This window comes from Zalophus californianus, chromosome 14, assembly GCF_009762305.2.
Source record: "Zalophus californianus isolate mZalCal1 chromosome 14, mZalCal1.pri.v2, whole genome shotgun sequence".
In the NCBI taxonomy this organism is placed as follows: domain Eukaryota; kingdom Metazoa; phylum Chordata; class Mammalia; order Carnivora; family Otariidae; genus Zalophus; species Zalophus californianus.
Window position 1 is genome coordinate 17,591,787 of NC_045608.1, and position 10,665 is coordinate 17,602,451.

Genomic DNA, 10,665 nt, shown 5'->3' on the forward strand with positions numbered 1-10,665 from the left:
TGCTCAGTGGCAGTGCTGGGTTTTCAGCCCCAGATGGTCTGGATGCAGACCCTGCACTCTAAACCAGGGCCCAGAAAACTTGTGTTATGAAGGGCCCAGGAGTAAATATTTTAGACTTTGTGGGCCATACAGCCTCTGCTGCAACCACCCAAGTCTGCCAGTGTAGACTCAAACAGCCATGGATGACACATAAATGAGTGGGCACAGCTGGGTTCCAATAAAACTTTATTTACAAAAACAGGCAGTGGGCCACATTGGGGCCACAAGCCATAGTCTGCCAACCCCTACTTTAATCCACTGCACAGCACTGCCTTTTGTCATCTCTAAAGCACATACCCTGAGCCACCCACTGGGGATTTGTACCATAGAAAAAGCAAACGAACGATAAGTTCGTCTCGAAATCAGAAGGCGAATCCTGTGGGACCCTACGGAGACCGTGTAACCTCCTGGTCCTGTTTCCTCTATCGTAAAATGAAAAGAATACCCACATGGCACACACAGAAAACGCACACATGCACACACACACACACACACACACACACACACACTCTGCAGGCTTATTAGGACAATCCAGGGAGGAGGTGCATGCCAACGGTTTATAAGATCACCCCTGTCCAAATGCAATTATTGTTATTCTATAACTGGGGCCTCCAGGAGGCACAGAAAATATTGGGCATCATTGTCAAGAGGCTCTCTCTACTACTTCTGAGGGCCCCTCGATGCCTTCCCATCACACCGGAAACTCATTTGTCCTCCATTTCCGTTGTGATTGAGCCTCTTAACTCCCTCCCTATTGAAAAACATAAGGGCCAACGTGTGAGATTTAACACTCCATTCCCCGAGTCATTAGATCCAGCCACATAAAGTGAAATGTTGAACAATTAACTTCTGTGCAGCTCCCAGAGGCGATGTGGCAACAGCACCAGCAACCCTGTCCATAAACCACTCTTTTGTTCTCTCCTGGAGCCCTGAAACCACTCATCTGTCCCCTGTTGACTCCCCATTTTCAGGACTCCAGGATCGGGTGAGCAGAGGTCAATACCCCAAGAGAGACGCTTAGGCCGGTGAGGGGGAGCCACAGGGAAGATGTTTATAAATGGAAGCAGCAAGGTTCAGTAAAATCTAATCAGCCCTAAAACAAGATGAGCTCTTGACGCTTACAAGAACTTCCATTCATGCCGGAACTATCTGGGGGTTTGTGCTGTGTGTTGTCACCGCTGCAGACAAGGGCTGCCCTCCAGAGTCCACGGGCTGACACAGATACGGTAGACAAATAATTCGGTACAAGAGGGACTGACACCCAGGGAGAGGGCAGGAAGTCCTGACCACATACAGGATGCCCTGAGCTAGGGTTTGAGTAAGCGCCCCAAGAAAGGAGCTGAGATGCTCTGTGGTGAGCAGGACTTTGCTACGGGAAGCAGAGATGTGGGAAAGAACATTGCAGGCAAAACGACAGCGCAGCCGTCCTCTGGCTGGATGGCCCTTGGTGTGTATGTGTAGTCCCTGAACTCCCTCCTGGATTTTGTTGCTACTTGACATCATCTTGTACATCACAGGGGCTCAAAAGACCTCTCTCGAAGTGAAATGGATGGTCCAGGCATGCTCCTTTTGCTCCTCCCCGATCGGCTATTCAGGGAGAGACTCTGAGCTGGGGAGCAGGGGCATACAGCAGGTAGTTCTCCGACAGAATCGTAAGACAACCATCAAAATCAAGCAATGGGGGCGCCTGGGTGTCTCCGTCAGCTAAGCGTCTGTCGACTCTGGTCATGATCCCAGGGGATTGAGCCCCGCATCAGGGCTCCCTGTTCAGGGGAGAGTCTGCTTCTCCCTCTGCCCTTTGCCCCGCTCATGCGCTCTCTCTCAAATAAATAAATAAAATCTTTTTTATAAAAATCAAGCAATGAACATCGATGTATTATCATCAATTAATCCTCGGACCCCAATTAAGTTTCACCAATTATTCCAATAAAATCCTTTATGATAAAAGGACATAATTCAGAATCGGGACATATTTAGGTGCCCACATTTCCTCAGTGTCTTCCAGTCTGAATGGTTCCTCGGTCTTTCTTTGGCTCTTAAGATCAGGACACTTTTGACAAGTACTGGCCGAATAGTTTGTAGAATTTTGCTCAGTTTGGATCTGTCCAGTTAGGTCATTCAGTTAGATTGTCCATGGCACACCCACCACCACAGACCAATAAGCTGCCCCCAAGTGAGCTTTATGCTTACCAAAAGTAGCTGTTTGCTCCCAAACCTGTTTGTGTCCTTTGTACTTGCCATTATAATTACATATTTTAGATAAAAAGTGGACAGGATAAAATAGGAGGGGAAAAGGAAGTTGTACCTGTGAAAAGTGAAGTGTTTGGGAAAGCCCTAAGAAAATCAACTTTCTAAATAGGAACTGATGGGGCGCTTGGGTGGCTCAGTCTGTTGAGCATCTGCCTTGGGCCCAGGTCATGATCTCAGGGTCCTGGGATCGAGTCCCATGTTGGGCTCCCTGCTCAGCAGGGAGCCTGCTTCTCCCGCTGCCTCTGCAGCCCCCCCTGCTTGTGCTCATTCTCTCTCTCTCTGTCAAATAAATAAAATCTCTAAATAGAAACTGATAAGGAATTAGTTATAGAGGTAGACACTGTAAAACACAGGGCAGCGGCGGCCATTAAAATCGGGAAGGGTCCTATATTCTGCTCTGCAAGTGTCTTTAAATTCTCATTACACTGAAGTAAGCCAAAAGAGATAATCATCTGATCTGTACAGGAAAGACGAGAGGAGACCTGAATCAATTAACCCCTCATCGATTAATTAACCCAATATTAATTAATTACGTAGGTTACTCAATTGACCTAATATTAACTAACCCAATATTAATATTGGAAAATTAGTGTACAGAACACAAATTAACATACAGAACACCGGTGCGGGTACGTTAATATAAAAGAGAAGATATTCTAGGATATAAAATCTGTTTTTCTGCTTTCACCAACTTTTCCAATTAGTCTCCCCAGACACTAGTCAATGGGAAAATCATATCATGATCCATATCATAGGTCATCAGGGAAACGCGAATTAAAACGAGACGCCACCACGCACCTAGGAGACTGGCCAAGATCGGGAAGACAGACAACACCAGATGCTGCCAAGGATGTGAAGCAACAGGAGCTCTCACTCAGGGCTGGTGGGGACACAAAATGGGACAGCCCCAGTGCGGGACAGTTCGGCAGTTTCTTAGAACACGAAACATCCTCTCACCGTATGATCCCCAGCAATTGCTGTCCTTGGTATTTACCCACAGGAGTGGAACACTTCTGGCCACTCAAACACCTGCACACAGATGTTTAAAGCAGCTTTATTCACTGTTGCCCAAATCTGGAAGCAATCGAGATAAATAAACTGCAGTCCAGCCACACAAGGGAATATTCAGGGCGAAAAAGAAATGAGCTATCAAGCCACGAAAGACATGGAGGAAACTTCAACGCATATGACGAAGTGAAAGAAGCTGATCTGAAAAGGCAAACATACCGTAGGATTCCCACATATGACATTCTGGAAAAGACAAAACTACCGAGACAGTAAAAGGATCAGGTTGCCCTGGGTTGGGAGGGGATGGGAAGGATGAACAGGCAGAGCATAGAAGACATTTAGGGCAGTGAAAATACTCAGCATGATACTGTGATGGTGGACACCTGTCCTGATGCATCTGTCCAGACCCACAGAACGCACAACACCGAGCGTGAACCCGGATGTAAACTATGGACTCTGGGTGATGATGATGTGTCCGTGTAGGTCCATCGATTACAACAAGCATTCCACTCTGGGGGGATGCTGATAAAGGGGGAAGCTGTTCCCCGAGGGGTGGGCAGGGCGTATATGGGAAATCTCTGTAGCTTCCTCTCAATTTTGCTGTGAACTTAAAGCTGCTCTAAAAAAATAAATAAATAAAATCTTTAAAATTAAAAAAGAAATGATAGCAGACTAGCATCTCAGCTGTACCTTGAGGACATGGCCAAAGTGGACACTAGGAATGTTATTTGGCCTCAAAAAGGTAGGAAACTCTGACCCGGGCTACCATGAGGATGACCCCTGAGGACACTATGCTAAGCTGAGACAAACACTCCACCTAGAGTAGTCAGAATCAGAGAGACAGAAAGTAAAAGGGGGTCTCCCAGCCTGGGGGGAAGGGGACTGGGGAGCTAGAGTTTCAGTTTGGGCCGAGGAAAAGAGTCCTGGCGATGGATGGGGGCGTTGGTTGTACAACAATGCAAATGTGTTTAATGCCACTGAACTCTACACATCAAAATAGTTAAGATGGTAAATCTTATGGTATGTGCATTTTAACACAATAATAATGCTAGTCAAATATCTAGACCAGCGCAAGGCAAAAAGTGAGATGATTTCTACCTGCATTGTTTATGGCTGGAAGATAGAAAGCAGATTATAACTTCAGTAAAGCAGGTGCACGAAGAGGTAGCTTTGGAGTGAATCCCACAAAAAGAAAAGGAGGGGAAAGAAAGGTCTGGAACAATGAACTAATCCTAACATGCATGATGCTTGCACGACGGTGCCTGGCACCCAGTAAGCACTTGCCAGTGATGATAACTATCCCACCGTAAGAGGGAGTCGTGGGGAAGCATGTCCACTCGCGCAGGCAGGACACCTGGCCAGCTGTGTTCCGGAGGGGCCGCTTGCCCCACTACAGTCTCGAAGCAGCGGGGAAGGCTCCAGATGGGACATTCCGGAAGGGCCAGCACTGGTGGCCCCAGAGGAATCTGCTCCCCTCCATCCCTCTGGAGCCCATGGGCTAATTTGGCAGCCGCACCCCCAGACAACCGAACTGTTCTCAAAGAGAATGGAGACGCCTTTGTCAGAGAGACTGTGGAGAACCTTAAGGAGGCAAAGAATAAAAATGCTGAAAGAAGCCAGTCACCAAAGACTACATATTCTATGCTTCCATTTATAGGGAGAGGAATCTATATGGAAAGAAAGTAGGTTGCCAGGGCGGAGGGCGGGTGGTGGCAGAGAAACCTAAAGGGTGGGAGGTTTTTTTGGGGTGGGGGGAGATGAACAGTTCTAAAATCGACTGTGATTATGAGTGAATTGTATGGTATGAGAAGCGCAGCTCAGTAAAGCTGATATTAACAACAGGAGCGCCTGGCTGGCTCAGTGGGCAGAGCATGAGACTGTTGATCTCGGGGTTGTGAGTTTGAGCCCCACATTGGGCATAGAGATTTCTAAAATAAACAAATAAACTTTTTAAAACACACACACACACACGACAGTCTTCTTAAAAACAACAGCAAACAAGAGAAAGCTGCATTGGCTCTAAACTTCCTCCTCGGGTTCCTCTAGGAACGCCAGAGCCAACACCATCCCTCTAAGGGCTGTGCTCGTTTCACAACAACTCATTAAAGAGCGTCTCCTCGATGCCAGGAAAAGACCCTTTGATGTCCACCCCTAGCCCTCCTCAGAATTCATATCTAGTTAGAGGAGGGGAATGCACAGTAAAGACTCCGCTTTCTTGCCTAGCCGGGCACCCTTGCTAATTTCCTTGTCTCCACGTTACTATGGCAACAGAAGGCTTCCACCGAGAGCTTCTGGGGCGTGTCCAAAGGGACCGCAATCTGGACCCAGGGTGGTTGCAGCCCCACTGCCGGGTAGCTCCCGGGCGCTGGCTGGCCCAGTGGTGGGTGGGACAGCCCGTGATCCCATGAAGCATGGAAATCAGAGAAGGGGAAGGAGGCAGACAGGGGATCCTGTAGGTCCGCACACCAGGCTGGTCTAGTGGCCACCCTGAGTCACCATCACCATGCAGGAAGAGGAGAGGGTGTTAGGCACATCTTTTAGAGGCTGTGATCTAAAATGGCATCTTGAGCTCCTGAGCTGGTCTCCACTGTCGGCATGGCCATATTTTTAAGTAGGAGGAGGCAGCTTCTCTGGCCAATGAGAGTAACACAGCGGGAAAGCTTTCATGAAACATCTGGGGGAAAGGCAGTGGGCAACTGGGAGCCCAGCGTTGTGGCAGCTGAGTCTCACACCTGCAGAAGCTTCCTACCCCCGCAAGACTTGGCCAAAGGGCCCTGAAGTCCAGGCTGCTGGGCTGTCGGATGGAACCACTGGGTTTGAGGAGGGGCAGGTGCAGTGGGTGCTGGATAAACAGCCTCCAAGATGGCCCCTAATGATTTTCACCTCCAGCTGAAGTTTAGGCATTCCCCTTCCACACTGTACCTAGGTTGCTCTGTGTTGTGACCCATACAGTTCAGACAGTATGTGACTTCCAAAGCTATGTCGTAAAGGACGTCAGGCTCTCGGATCACTCATACTGGGGGAAGCCGCCACGTTGGGAGGGCACCCAGACATCCCTAAGGAGCGACCCACATGGAGAAAAACTGAAGCCCCTGCCCACCAGCCAGCACCAACCTGCCAGCCGCCTAAGCGAGCCACCTTGGAAATGGCTCCTCAGCCCAGTCAAGCCTTCAGGTGACAGTAGCCCCAGCCAACATGGTGACTGCAATCTTGAGAGAGAGCCTCAGTGAGAACTATCCCACTAAGCTGCTCCTGGATTCTTGACACACACAAACTATGTAAAATAATACATTTGTATTGTTGTGTTAAGCTGCTAAATTTGGGCACTATTTGTTACACAGCAGTGGATAATTGATACAGAGTAGATCCAGCTGCCGCTAGGATAGCCAGAAATTGTCTTGAGAAGAAAAGATGGTTTTATTAAGATTTTCCCTCCTTGGGGCGCCTGGGTGGCTCAGTCATTAAGCATCTGCCTTCAGCTCAGGTCATGATCCCAGGGTCCTGGGATCGAGTCCCGCATCAGGCTCCTTGCTCAGCGGGAAGCCTGCTTCTCTCTCTGCCTGCCACTCCCCCTGCTTATTCTCTCTCTCTCTCTCTCTCTGACAAATAAATACAATCTTTCAAAAAAATTTTTTTTCTCTCCTTGCTCCCCATGCCCCTCCCCAAAGTAGTTCTACAAAAGAAAGTGATGTGTTGGTGAACAGAGTCTACACATTTGGATTTGTGTCCAGGCTCTGCCCTTGCCCTCTATCCACCTTCCGTTTCTCCACCTGTAAAACTAAAGAGCTAAAGCATAACCTGTCAGTCCGGAAATCATAGGGTCTGAGAGTGGTTAAAACCATAAGTTTCAACTCAGGAAGACTAGTTGTGAACCCTGGCTCTGCCACCTGCTTGCTGTGTGACTCAAGCTAATTACTTAACTTCACTGAGCCTCAGTTTCACCTTCTGTAAAGTGGGTGTAATGATCTCTACTTCATGGCATTGTTACAAAATCCAATAAAACAATACACATAAATTACTTAGTACACAGTAAGTGCTTAAAAAGTGGTCGTCACCACTACCAGTAATGAGATAGTGGGACAGGTACAATTATTTCCCCTTATAGTCAAGATACATGAGGATCGGAAAGATTGGAGGACTTTATTGGTCTAGAGCAGGCCCAGGTATGGATGTTTTTTTAAAAAGCTCCCCAGGTGATTGATTCTTTGAGAAACTCTGCCCTAGAGAAACTTCCACACGCATGCCAAAAAATCATACAAGAATTTCACTGCCATGTGTTTGTAAGAGAAAAGGACTTGATTTTGGCTCAGGTCATGATCTCAGGGTCGTGGGATTGAGCTCCCCACTTAGCATGGAGTCTGCTTGAGATTCTCTCCCTCTCCCTCTGCCCCTCCGCTTGTGTTCTCTCTCTGTCTCTAAAACAAATAAATAAATAAATAAGTTTAAAAAAATAGATTATATTACCCATGCCCTGAAGCCTTAGTCATTCTCTCCCCTGTCACTTTCCCTTCCTTCCCTCCCAGAGATAATCACCATCTTGAATTTGTTGCTTATTACATCCATACCATGGCCTCTTGTTTTTAACCACACGTATATACTCCTAAATAATAGTGATGTTCTGCATGCTTTTACATGTTATATATACATTGTGTATCCTCCTGCTTTTTTTTTTTTTTTGGTTTGGCATTATATTTTTAGAGAGTTATATTCATGTTGATACAGTTAGTTCTGGCTCAGTAATCATACACTGCTGTGTCATATTCCACTTCCAATTTATTTCCCATTTACCTGTTGATAGGTATTTGGATCATTTCTAGTCCTTTTCTTTTTTTTTCCTTTTTAAAGATTTTATTTGTTCATTTGAGAGAAAGAGAGAGAGAGAGCACAAGCAGGGGGAGAGGCAGAGGGAGAAGCAGACGCCCCGCTGAGCCGGGAGCGGGATGTGGGACTCGATCCAAGAACCTGGAGATCATGCCCTGAGCTGAAGGCAGACGCTTAACCGAGTGAGTCACCCAATATGATATTTCTTAAACTGGGGGGCAGGCACACAGGTACCCATTTTATTATCTATGCCTTCTGGATGTCTGAAATACTTCATAATTTAAAAATAGACGTGCATAAAAAATATCTAGTATAACTGTGCATGGGAATTTTTTTCTTATTGTTTACTTGTACCTTCTTATATCTGTGATCCCATTTTGCTTTTAGGAAATAAAATAGTTGTAATTACACTGTAAGGTGACGGACAGTAACTGCACTCTCCGTGGTGACCACTGAGCGATGTCCAGAATTGTCAAATCACTCTGTCGTGCACCCAAAACTTATATAATATTGTATGCCAACCATACTTCAATTTAAAAAAAAAAGAAATAAAGTAGTTGGTTATTTTGACTATTTAACAAGAAAAGAAGCAGTTATGTTTAATTTTCTTGAAAGTAAGAAAAATCACTTCCCCACGTGATTTGCTCTGGAAACAACACTTATTTGCATGTCTGAGATCATCCTGAATCCAGAGCAGGAGCCCTGGGCCCAAGGACACCTCCAGGTCAGTGTTCCCCCAAACCCTGCCTCTTGGGGATGCCCCAGGCCCTGGGGCCTGACCCAACTGGGTATGCAAACTGAAGATGTCAGTAGTCAGGGAGAAGGACTGCGGGGGGGCTGGGAGGCGCGGGGGCCTCTTTGACAGCAGCTCTAAGGTAGAAGGAGAAAAAAAAAAATTCAAGCCGGCTGGGAAATTAGATGCACCTGGGAGTAGGGAGGCGGGGACCAGTGTGGTGCATTTTCTTTTACATGAAGTTGCGTCATTCCGGAGCCATTTCAAGGCAATAGAACCTCCAGTTGGGGAGTTTTGTGTTTCTTAAGCAATAGAATCCGACTCTGCCAGCAAGCAGCGCTTGACTGCTGTTTCTTAAAGATGTACAAGGGTTTGTTTGGTTTTGTTTGGTTTTGCATAATGGACACATTTCCCAAGCAGCCACTTTCCAGGTTGTCAAGTGTCAAGATAAGCTTTTAGAGAACTCCTCCGTGGGCCGCGAGGAGACCATTTCCACCCAATACGGAATGCTTAAGGTGGGGCAAGCCAACTTTTGACTATCGCTTCAAGGACCAAAGTATTTTGTGCATTCAACGCAGCTGAACGCAGACGAGAAAATTGAGATCTCCTGACAAAGAGATTGTATGGGGAACTGATGCCCGGTGAGCTACTGCCCCCTGGTGGCCATAGGCAGTGGTGCGATCATCTGCCGAGAGAGGCATTTGTGATGCTCCTTCCTGTGTTCCCCGCCACCATCTCCGGCCCCTTTTAAAAGCCTAAAACAGGGATTACGATCTGGCAGCCCTCCGTAGCCAGTGGGCAGATATAACAACTGTTTAAAAATGTGGAGAGTATGCTTAAAAATCTAGGCCTGACATTTCTTTTGAAAAATTAGAAAATCTGCCAACTTTTGGACATAATACATTTTGTTTGTTTGTTTACACAATAAATGTGGGCTAGAGCTTAGAAGCTGCTGCCCACTTTGGATAAGGCAGGTACTGTCACCTTCTCCACACTCCCCACCTCCCCCTGTTGTCTCGTGCCCAGGTAGTTTAACTCGTAGATTGTTCTTGTGTAGCTTCTGGGTTTGCTACCTATCATTCTAAGCTCATTGAAGAGGTGACACTGGCACCTCGGAATGTGGAAAGTGGATGCTGCCTTTATTTCTTTTAATTCTTTTCTTTTTTTAAGATTTTATTTATTTGAGAGAAACAGCGAGTGAGCACAAGCAGGGGTGAGGGGCAGAGGGAGAGCAGGGAGCCTGACGCCGGGCTCGATCCCAGCACTCTGGGATCGTGACCCGAGCTGAAAGGCAGATGCTTAACCGACTGAGCCACCCAGGTGCCCCCGGATGGTACCTTTATAAGCAGATGATGACGTCACCTTATGCCTGGGAGAGGCAGAAGTCCACAAGCCCCAGGATAGCCAGTTCAGTGGAGTAAGTGACCTGCTCCAGGACACACAGCTTGGGGAACGGTTACTAGATACAAACAGGAAGCACAGCCAGAGCTGTTTGGTCCTGCACCTTGCAATGCCCCCGCCCCCGTCCCCCCATGGTGTCTTTTCCGACAGCACACTCCTGGCTGTAGGTCAGTGGCTTCCCTAAACTGGAAGCAGACTGAGACATGAAAGGACATGGAATCATTCCCCAGTGACTGGAGCCACCTGTAGCTCTGACAGTTTATTCTGTGAATAACAAAACAGCAATGACTTTGTGTCTTGTCTAGGAATAACTGCAACAGGAGATACGTATCAAATGTTTGCTTTGTGCCAGACATGTAGGCTCTCACTTCCCCCTCACACAAAACCCCATGAGGAGGTAGTGTCACTGCACT

General features: G+C 47.1%; 1 non-coding gene across 1 annotated transcript; it reads left to right on the forward strand.

The window, feature by feature from the left end:
* The first annotated feature begins 5,143 nt into the window (after positions 1-5,143).
* TRNAN-GUU lies at positions 5,144-5,216 on the forward strand. The gene has a single exon. It is a non-coding gene; the product is annotated as a tRNA-Asn (tRNA).
* Positions 5,217-10,665: the final 5,449 nt, after the last annotated feature.